An 11341-nucleotide genomic window follows, 5' to 3' on the forward strand; every position below is an offset into this window, starting at 1 on the left:
ATAATCCTGCTCTCACTGTGAAGCTCTAGGTGGCTGTGGTGTCCAGCAAAGCGACAAAAACCAGTGTTATTGTGTATCCCTTCTATAGCACCAGAGATGTGCAAGGAGCTTTACAAAGAGGGCAAGATGGATTCCCTGCCTTGAGACGACAAACACAGGCGGTTGCTTGGGAAGCGAGTGGCTGTGCGTTGTACGGTCCTGGCGAACCTACCCACACACAATTCCCCATGACAGGATGGGAGGGGCGGGGGTGTTCACTGAGCCCCAGTGCTCTCTGCTGGGTGCAAGCAGAACTGTGTGCACGGGCGTGTGTTTGCGCGTGTGCCTGGGTGTGAACACACCTGTGGGTGTTCACGTGCACGTCTGTGTGCGTGGGCACGTGGCTGTGGGGGCGCATGAGTTTGCACCCGTCCCCCCGCTGCCCCCTGCTGGCTGAACTCAGTCCTGTGCACGTATCCCTCGACCCTCTATCATGTCCGAATGGATTGTAGTTCTCATACAGCCCACGAAAGACTCCCTAGCTCTAGCAGACGAAGCATTTGCTTTTGGAGCAGAAGGAACTGAGCGCTAACCCTGTGGCCATGGGTCAATCTCAGTATGTCAGTGGGATGGGAATTCCCACATCAAAGGCCCTGGCAGAGAAGTCATAGAATCATAGAATATCAGGATTGGAAGGGACCTCAGGAGGTCATCTAGTCCAACCCCAATTTTTGCCCCAAATCCCTAAATGGCCCCCTTGAGGATTGAACTCACAACCCTGGGTTTTGCAGGCCAATGCTCAAACCACTGAGCTATCCCTCCCTTCCCTCCTGAGAGGCACTGGGATGCCGGCAGGTCTAGGCTAGTTTCCCAAGTGGGAGGTAGCGCAGTGTCAGCCGCTAAACAGCCATAGGAATTAGAGACACCTCCTATGACATCTGTTCTGGTCCCTGCTGGGGCAGGACCGCACATCACCACAACAGCGGTTGCTGTGAAGTCAGCCCTTACCACCCTGTGGGGTCCGAGAGACCCCGGTTATCTCCTCTCCTAGCTCTAGGGATTATTGCAGTGTCTCCGACCCTCCCATGTGAGAGCTGCACCATGCTGTGTGTGCGGATGCTCACACGAAAAGCACACTACCATTCACACGCACCCAGAGCTCGGGACACTCCTGGAGGTCTGGTTCCTTAACAATATCAATTGGTCGCTTTGATCTGTGTTTCCCTCTAGATTTATCCCGCACCCCGGGCCCTCCTGCTATGGCAAAATGAAGACGCAGTGAAAACCCTGCCGGGATCTAGTGCCCACGCAGCTAGCACCTGCTGTGATAGACGCCCCTCTCCCCAAATACTCCCCAAGGCCCTAGATCCCACTGTTCCCTCCTGCCATTTTCCTGAGAACCCCACCCCTTACAGCGCTCCAGGCTTTGCAGCGGACCCAGCTCACTGACAAATCCAGCCTCTGGCAGAACAAGGCAGGGAGTCCTTAGAGGGAGGTGCTCAAAGGGGGGTTTCGGGCCCCTAACTAATTACTGGGACTTTATGCCTTGCTCCTCTCTGGTACCTCCCCTTTGAGGGTCTCTCATCCCTCCTCAAACATTCAGCCCCTCTCTCCCCCCCCCGCAGTGCGGTGGGTGTCAGCATCCCATTTGCACAGCTGGAGAAACTGAGGCGCAGAGATGAAGTGACTCACACCGAGTCACCATCAGTACTGGGGATTAGGAGTTCCTGGTGCTTAGACTTGTGGTCAGCGCGAGACCACAGCACTCAACACCTCGCAGCTCAGCCACTCCCCACGGCCCTTAACCACTAGGCCGCAGTCCCGGGTGAAAGGGGCTATAGAAGCGTAAGGGCCTTGGCATTCATCTCCAGGTATTCTCCCTCTGGGGCAGCAGCCAAGCAGTTCAGAGATGGCTGTGGGAGCCAGTGTGGGGTTAAGGCCCCTATGCAATCAGGGGTGTGCGCAGACATTTAACTTTGACCCCTTTGGGGAGGGCAAGTTCTGTGCCCCCCTCTCCCAATCCCAGAAGGAACTTGCTTTGCCTTCCCCTCTCCCACCCCAGCAGGAGCTTGCTATTCCCTCCTGCCCTCACGGCCCAGGGCCGGGAGGTGCTCACTATTTGCCCCCACCCCCGCCACTGTGGCCCCGGGGCCAGAGGGGTTCTGTGTCCCCGACAATTATTGAGGGGGTTCCCTGCTTCCCTTCCCCCCTCCCCTGTGCACGTGCCTGTCTGCAATCAAATGAGTGTAACTCACGGAAGAAAGCTCGTGTGCCAGGCTGTAGCTGGGTCCCTGGCTCAAGTCTAGGCCTGCCACCGAGTGAAGCCCCCTGGGATGGGAATGGCGCGGAGCAGAGCCTGGGAAGGGGCTGAAGCAGGCAGGAGTCTGGGCGCAGAACGGAGGAGAGCACAGGAGCGTTTCCAAGAGGAAGATAAACAAGGACAGGCCTGACATTTTGCCCGTCGCACGTAGCTCATTAAGCATATTTCATGCTCCCTTACCTTTCCTAAATGGCATTTCCTTGGGTTCTCTCGTGCGCTTGACTCCGGCTCGCGTTTCCTGGAGGGCAATGCACCAATTGCCATGGTTCAGACAGGGGAGTTCCTGTGGTTCATCAGAACGAACGCTTGCCCATTCCCCGAATCCCGGCTGCCTCAGGGCCATTTCTAGAACACAGCCAAATACCACCGGTTGGGGTGCAGACTCTGCCGCCCAGACTGGTGCCTCGGCAATCAGACAATGGTCCGAGCGGCAAGACGGGCAGGTGGACTGATCGGCCCAGACTGACAGACAGACAGGTGGGTGGATTGATGGGCACAGAGTGACAGCCAGGCTGGACTGAAGTTCAGACTCCCTTTGAACCCTCCCACTGCCCTGCTCCTGGGAGCACCCACAAAGCTTCCAGCTGGTTTCCGCCCTCAGCTGCAGCTGGGGCTTTTCACTGCTCACCCTGGGGTGCCCCGCCTCCTCCGTGCCATGTGGGGCGATGGCAGGTGCCCTCTATCATCAAGGCTCAGGGGTGCCTTCGGGCAGCCCCCCTGGCTCTGCGAAAACCCCCAACTCTGCCCATGGCTTCAGCGGCACGACTGGGAGGGGGAAGCCTGCTTCTGAGGAGGGATGATGCTCCGGGTGGGTTTCCCTGTGGTTCAGAGGGGCATTTGGCCATGCTCTGCCAGCTGCCCTAGGGCCCCTGTGAAAGCCTGGGGCAGTTAACTCCGCCACTGCAGGCACTTCTGGGCCCATCCCTCACCCTCTGCCTGGGCTTCTCTCTGCCCCCTCTGGCTTGGCCACTGGGCTCTGACTTTGCACGATCTGTCATGCTAGGGACAGACTCCCACCTACTTACGCACAGGCCTCCTCTGCGTCCATCTCCCCCAAAGAGGTGGAGATCCACTGCTCCCCACGTGCGTGCCAGCCACCGCTTGGAACGGCTCGGTGAGTTGCAGGGATTGACGCCGGGACCCCTGGATGGAAAAGTACTCCAGCGTCCAACAGCGGCATCGGACTCGTAAACCCGCAATGCATGGACTGGCCAGCAGAGGGGGACAAAATGCTATGCTGCGTCAGCCTCCGTTACCTGCCGCGCTCCTCTTCCTAGGTGCCCCTGGCTGCCAGCAGCCCCTGGCCACTGGCCGGCCCGAGCAGCCCCTGGCCGCCCTGAGCTGCCCCTGGCCGCCGGCCAGCCTGAGCTCCGATCCGCCCGTCCGAGTCCCCGCCGGCTTCAGGGAAGAGGTGGAGCGAGAGCGCGGTCTCGGGGTGGAACATGGGCAGGGCCACGGTCTGGGTTTGGGGAGGCTTAGCCTCCCCGGCCAATTATACCCACTGCCCATGGGGAGAGGAATTGTGACTGCCGGGGAGCGGGTGGCAAATGAGGGCGGGTGGGCAGCCTTGGACTGGTTGTTGGAGAAAATCTGTATTTTATTAGCCCTAGAGGTTGTGGGGCAGGGAGAGTGGGGGGGAAGTGGCTACTTCCTGATCTTGGGGCCCTTTAACGGCAAAGTCTAGGAGGTTGGGATCTACCAAACATTGTGGCGATTCACTCAGGTGGAAATGCTCTGGGCCTTGTTCCTGGCGTACACCCCATACCATGTAGGAGAGCAGATTTGGCCCACACCAGCCGTAGGGCACAGAACCAATCCCAGCTCTGACACCTCGCTGTGCCTCGGAGATGGGGCAGGGCCAGGGGATCTTTCTCTCAAATATAAAACTGTCCGTGTTCTGGAACAGAGAGCCGGTCTCTGATGCCGGCCCAGGCACAAACTCCGCTCCCCAGCTGTCCTGCAGCACGATCCGGACCACTGCCCATAGCTGTCCCTCGGCCCAAGCCCTGTGTGAGATGGGATATCGGAGGAGGGGAAGTAACCGCGCTAGAAAATTGTGCATACCAGGAAGTGAATACTCCAGGGAGATACGTTCCCTGCTGGCAGTGGGGAGGTGCAGTGGGGAAGGGGCTAGGTTGTGGGGCAGTGAAGGGTGGGTCAGGCGATAGTTGGGGAGGTGTGCTGAAGCAGGGCTGGTGGGGCCCAGGTGATGTGGGGAGGGAGGGGAAGGGGCTATTGGCTGGCTTGGTATGCAGATTGCAGGACATGAGATGTGCGACCGCTTACATTACTATTAACACCTACCAACACCTTCTCTCTTCCGGTTCAGAGAATAGGACCTTCCATGGCAAAAGCTGCCGTTAACGCAGAATTAAGCTTGCTTGATGGCAGGTGTCCCCTGGCCCAACACTGAGGTGAGCAAAACCCAACCGGCTGAAAACCAGCAAATACACAGGTAAGGCTGCCCATGTGCACCCCTTCAGTTGGAGCGAGGCACCCAAACACCTTCAGAATTGAAATCCAGGGGAGTTAGGCGCCAAAGCACCTTTGAGGATCTGGGCCTAAGTGTTGTCCACCGAGGAATCTCCAAGCACCTTTGAAACATTTCCTGCAAGGAACTAATCCTCACAACACCCTGGAGAAAGAGGAAAGCCTCATTATGTCCATGATACAGCTCAGCAGACAGTAGCCCAGAGGGGGGGAGTCACTTCCCTGTTGTAACAGTGAGTCAGTGGCGAGCTCAGAATAGACCCCAGGAATCCTAAAATACGGAGTCCTACATGGAGACCAGGAGCTCCTGAAGCGCTGATCACTCCTTTAAGCTGTGTCTGTCTCCTTAGCCCAGCATCCAGAAATGCGGAGCTCTGCGTAGCCTTCCCTAGCAAAGATCGTGCCATTAAATATGATTTTAAACTACCGTAAATGGGCTCATCAGGTGTTTTTTCCTGGTGGTGGCCCAAATTAATGCCTGCTGTGACTGCACAGAAATCGGTGGAAATGCCCCAGCGCTGAGTGGGGCCCAAGAAGCATCCTTAAACTGAAGGGGAGGAGTTTAGTGACATGTCCCACAAAACAGACCTTGGTGGCAGGCCGAGAAGGTGCCTCACTCCCCATCTACCCCAAAGCACTGTCCAGAGGTGTCAGTATCATCTGCCCTGTTTCACAGCCAGGGAGGTGACATGCCCACAGTCACACTGGCACTCAGTGGCGGAGACAGAAGCAGAACCCAGGCGTCCTAAGTCCCAGTCCTGGGCCCCATCCACTGGGGCAGTAGGAGCATGTCATATAAGGTTTGTTCAGGGGCTGCTGCAATCACTCACTTGACCACCAGGTGGCACACTCTGCTCACAGCACTGTTAATAATGAGCAAGGACCCTAGCTTTCAGAGATAACCCCCCCCCCCAATTCTCTGATAAAAAAAATTAAAATCCACGTTTTTGTGCTGTTAAAACGAAGCGCGGGATGTTAGTTTCCCTAGCCACAATATACACAAGTATCAGTTGCACACAATGGTTTATTGATATATTTACAATTTGTAAGCAAGTTTGAAGCTTACCAACCATTCTAATAAAAAACAATTCATAGACTTGCAATTTGTATTTCTTACTTATATCAAATACTTCTATGCCTGTATTCTGGACAGTAGGACCCTGTTTATCTGAGCCTCCATTAACTGGCTCTTTGTATGACCTGAACCACCAGCCAGCTGGGGTTGATGGCGGCCTGGCCCCAGGTGACTGGGGCTTCAGTGGTCAGACCTTGCCGCCCAGGGCTGAGCACCTGAGACCGGCCCCTCCCTCTTAAAATAAGGGATAGAAAGCTCTTTGCCAGTTCTCCTGATTAGCCCAATATTTGATGGTTATGTTGGATCATATTAAAGAAATTCTGTATTAAAATCACAAATGAGTTTGATTCCACATAGTTTAAATTCCAGGGTATTACTAATTAAGAGGTCTCTTGGTTTTTGGTACTGTTTCTCTCCCTCTATGTGTGAAACTTGCAAGCTGCTAATTGTGTTAGTACATTCTAAGACAGAGTCTGTTCTCAAAGCAATTCTTTGTAACAACAACTACTCACACAGAGAGAGACTCAAAGCAATACTCTGTAACCCAGAGACTCCCCGCCCTTTTGTTGTATTCATCTCGCTTTGTTAACAATTGTGACTAAAATAAAGATCGAGGATGTATGTGGATGGATGCTTGGTGTGGATAATAACTGAATGATCAGGGAGCCAGCCTAAGAATCCAGTGTCCATCGGCCGAAGAAGGCGTCAAGTGGAAATAACCAGAGGACCCCCGGAGGGCAGACTGGAATCCACCCAACAGCCTCAAGGATGGGAGAACCAAAGAACAAGATAACATCTGGCAGCACGGAGCCGTCAGGAATGTGCCATCTGCTGATTGATCCAGCAACAGCATGTTGAAGTAATTCCCATAGACTGGCATAGGAAGAAATTCCTATAAAAATGGACCCTAGAAAGTGAGAACTTTGGGGTCTGATTCTGCAAACCAACTTCCAGGAGCATCAGATGAGCATCTGACAAGGCCCTGCTCCCTCCTCATGTCCAGGCCACCTGGCCAGTGGCTTGGCATGAGCAACTCTAAGGCTGGTAACTATGAGAACAACCTTGCAGAACCTGTGTGTGTGTGTATGAATGAATGTGTGAATAAATATGAGATTGAATGGAATGTTATAGCGAAACTAACTGCTTAGTATGATTCTTTCTGTATTCACAATAAATGTGGTATTTTGCCTTTTCCCCTTTAATAAGATCCTGCTGGTTTTTATTTTATTGGTATAACAACCCGATCTGGCCCTGGTCCCAAACAGATCTGATAAATGGGCTTCCACTGCATATGGTTTTATTTGTTCACAAAATGTAAAAACGAAAGATTCTCTGTAAAAACACAAATTCCGCATTTTTCCACGGCAGACGGATTTCTGGGATCCCTGATAATGAGCTGACTTCAAAGCCCTTTCTCGTTGTTTCCTAAACGCTTCTTTTGGGCAAAACCCCTATTGAAATGCATGGACCAAAAGACTAATATTCTGGGGTGTGTTAACAGGAGTGTTGTATGTAAAACATTGCAGGCAACTGTCCTGCTCCACTCGGCACTGGGGAGGCCTCAGCTGGAGTACGGTGGCCAGTTCTGTGTGCCACGCTTTAGGAAAATTGTGGCCAAATTGGAGAAAGTCCAGAGAAGAGCAACCAAAATGAGAAAAGATTTAGAAAAGCTGACCTGTGAGGACAGGTTAAAAAAACTGGATGTGTCGTCTTGAGAAAAGACAGAGGGGGGACTAGATAAGAATCTTCAAACACGTGGAGAGCCCTTATAAAGAGGACGTTGATCCGTTGTTCTCCATGTCCACGGAAGGTAGGACAAGAAGTCATGGGTGATCTGCAGCAAGGGAGATGTAGGTTAGATATTAGGAAAAGCTTTCTAACTCTCGGGGTAGATAAGCTCTGGAACAGGCATCCAAAGGAGGTTGTGGAATCCCCATCACTGGAGGTTTTTAAGATTGGACAAACACCTGTCAGGGATGGTCCAGGTTTATTTGGTCCTGCTTCAGTGCAGGGGGGTGGACTAGATGAGCCCTGGAGGTCCCTTCCAGCCCTACATTTCTGATTCTGTTATTTCAGAGCCTTCACAACACCACCACCACGTATCTTCTCTGGGAGTGACTGCTGGACCCGGGTAGTCAGAATGGGAAGGGGGGCCACTGAAAGCAGCAGTTGGAATGGAGGGTTGGGTGAGGCTGCTGGAATTGGGCTGTTGGTGTTGGCTGGCTGGGATGGGAGTTGGGGGGTTGGATGGGAAGGCTGGTTGGCGGCTGTATGGTGGAGAGCGGCAATCGGCACTGGGAGCTGGGCAATTGCAGGCTGAGTCGAGGTTTGAAGGAAATGTGGTGGTGGCGGCAAGAACCCAGAGGACTGGAGAGCCAGGCAGGGCTTGAGCAGGGCAGAGGCTGGGGCAGGACAGTGCCGGCGACCCAGGGAAGGAGGAGCCCAGAGAGCGAATGGCAGCCAGAGATGGCACTGGAATGGGGGACCGAGCTCCTGGCTCCCGTCCTGGGCAGATGCTGCCCAAACGGCCTGGAAACCCAACCCCAGGCCCAGTCCCAGGGGTGCACCAGACACAGAGCCAGTGCCCTGGCCTGCAACGGGGAGCTCCCAAGGGTAGGGAACTAGCCTGGGTGCTCCCTGGAAAATCAGCCTGGCAAGGGTCCCCAGCCCCACATCACGGACCGGGCCGGGGGGTGGTAGGGTCATGGTGTGTAGGGCCTGCCCCAGTTTGGGGGTTTGAGTGTGAGGGAGCCCTGCCTCGGGAGGTATCGGGGTGTTGGGGGGCCCTGTCCAGGTGGGTGTCGGGGTGTTGGGGAGCCTGGCCATTGTAGGTATTGGGATGGGGGGCTCTGCCCGGGGAGGTATGGCAGTGGGGAGCCCGTCCGTGATTGGGATCGGGGGGCTGGGCCCTACCTGGAGGTATGGGGGTGTTGGGGAGCCTGGCCATGGGGGGTATCGGGGCAGGGGGCCCTATCCGGGGGGGGTCAGGATGGGGAGCCCTGTCTGGGGGGGTATCGGAGTGTCGGGGAGCCCGGCCGTGGGGGGGAACAGGGCGGGGGGGTCCCTTTCTGGGGGGGGGTCTCGGGCTGGGGGGAGCCCAGCTGTCGGAGGGATCGGGGTGTCGGGGAGCCCGGCCGTGGGGGGTATTGGGCTGTGGGGAGCCCTGTCCGGAGGGGACTTGGGCTGGGGGAGCCCGGCTGGGGGGGGGGTCTCGGGGCGGGAGGGGCCCTGTCCGGGGGGGATCGGGGCAGGGGGATCCCGGGGCGGGGGGAGCCCGGCCGGGGGGGGGTCTCGGGGCGGGATCGGGGCTGGGGTAGTCCCTGTCCGGGGGGGTCTCGGGGCGGGGGGGCCCTGTCCGGGGGGGTCTCGGGGCGGGGGTCCCTGTCCGGGGGGGGTCTCGGGGCGGGGGGTCCCTGTCCGGGGGGGATCGCGGCGGGGGGATCCCGGGGCGGGGGGAGCCCGGCCGGGGGGGGTCTCGGGGCGGGATCGGGGCTGGGGTGGTCCCTGTCCGGGGGGGTCTCGGGGCGGGGGGTCCCTGTCCGGGGGGGGTCTCGGGGCGGGGGGGCCCTGTCCGGGGGGGATCGCGGCAGGGGGATCCCGGGGCGGGGGGGAGCCCGGCCGGGGGGGGGGTCTCGGGGCGGGGGTGCCCTGTCCGGGGGGGTCTCGGGGCGGGGGTCCCTGTCCGGGGGGGGTCTCGGGGCGGGGGGGGCCCTGTCCGGGGGGGATCGCGGCGGGGGGATCCCGGGGCGGGGGGAGCCCGGCCGGGGGGGGTCTCGGGGCGGGATCGGGGCTGGGGTGGTCCCTGTCCGGGGGGGTCTCGGGGCGGGGGGGCCCCTGTCCGGGGGGGGTCTCGGGGCGGGGGGGGCCCTGTCCGGGGGGGGATCGCGGCGGGGGGATCCCGGGGCGGGGGGGAGCCCGGCCGGGGGGGGTCTCGGGGCGGGATCGGGGCTGGGGTGGTCCCTGTCCGGGGGGGTCTCGGGGCGGGGGGGGCCCCTGTCCGGGGGGGGATCGCGGCGGGGGGGATCCCGGGGCTGGGGGGAGCCCGGCCGGGGGGGGTCTCGGGGCGGAGGGGCCCTGTCCGGGGGGGGGTATCGGGGTGTCGGGGGAGCCCGGCCGTGGGGGGGAACGGGGCGGGGGGGTCCCTTTTCTGGGGGGGGGGTCTCGGGCTGGGGGGAGCCCAGCTGTCGGAGGGATCGGGGTGTCGGGGAGCCCGGCCGTGGGGGGTATTGGGCTGTGGGGAGCCCTGTCCGGAGGGGACTTGGGCTGGGGGAGCCCGGCTGGGGGGGGGTCTCGGGGGCGGGGGGATCCCTGTCCGGGGGGGATCCCGGGGCGGGGGGAGCCCGGCCGGGGGGGGGGTGTCTCGGGGCGGGGGGTCCCTGTCCGGGGGGGGGTCTCGGGGCGGGATCGGGGCTGGGGTGGTCCCTGTCCGGGGGGGTCTCGGGGCGGGGGGGACCTGTCCGGGGGGGTCTCGGGGCGGGGGGGTCCCTGTCCGGGGGGGTCTCGGGGCGGGGGGGGACCTGTCCGGGGGGGGATCGCGGCGGGGGGGATCCCGGGGCGGGGGGAGCCCGGCCCGCGGGGGGGTCTCGGGGCGGGATCGGGGCTGGGGTGGGTCCCTGTCCGGGGGGGGTCTCGGGGCGGGGGGGGACCTGTCCGGGGGGGTCTCGGGGCGGGGGTCCCTGTCCGGGGGGGTCTCGGGGCGGGGGGGGACCTGTCCGGGGGGGATCGCGCGGCGGGGGGATCCCGGGGCGGGGGGGAGCCCGGCCGCGGGGGGGGTCTCGGGGCGGGATCGGGGCTGGGGTGGTCCCTGTCCGGGGGGGTCTCGGGGCGGGGGGGGACCTGTCCGGGGGGGTCTCGGGGCGGGGGGGCCCTGTCCGGGGGGGATCGCGGCGGGGGGATCCCGGGGCGGGGGGAGCCCGGCCGCGGGGGGGTCTCGGGGCGGGATCGGGGCTGGGGTGGTCCCTGTCCGGGGGGGGGTCTCGGGGCGGGGGGTCCCTGTCCGGGGGGGTCTCGGGGCGGGGGGGGACCTGTCCGGGGGGGATCGCGGCGGGGGGGATCCCGGGGCGGGGGGAGCCCGGCCGCGGGGGGGGTCTCGGGGCGGGATCGGGGCTGGGGTGGGTCCCTGTCCGGGGGGGTCTCGGGGCGGGGGGGACCTGTCCGGGGGGGGTCTCGGGGCGGGGGGTCCCTGTCCGGGGGGGTCTCGGGGCGGGGGGGACCTGTCCGGGGGGGGATCGCGGCGGGGGGATCCCGGGGCGGGGGGAGCCCGGCCGCGGGGGGGTCTCGGGGCGGGATCGGGGCTGGGGTGGTCCCTGTCCGGGGGGGGGTCTCGGGGCGGGGGTCCCTGTCCGGGGGGGTCTCGGGGCGGGGGGGGACCTGTCCGGGGGGGATCGCGGCGGGGGGATCCCGGGGGCGGGGGGGAGCCCGGCCGCGGGGGGGTCTCGGGGCGGGGGGTCCCTGTCCGGGACTCTGAGATAGCGCGT

Source organism: Lepidochelys kempii, chromosome 4 (assembly GCF_965140265.1).
Source record: "Lepidochelys kempii isolate rLepKem1 chromosome 4, rLepKem1.hap2, whole genome shotgun sequence".
NCBI classification, from domain to species: Eukaryota; Metazoa; Chordata; order Testudines; family Cheloniidae; genus Lepidochelys; species Lepidochelys kempii.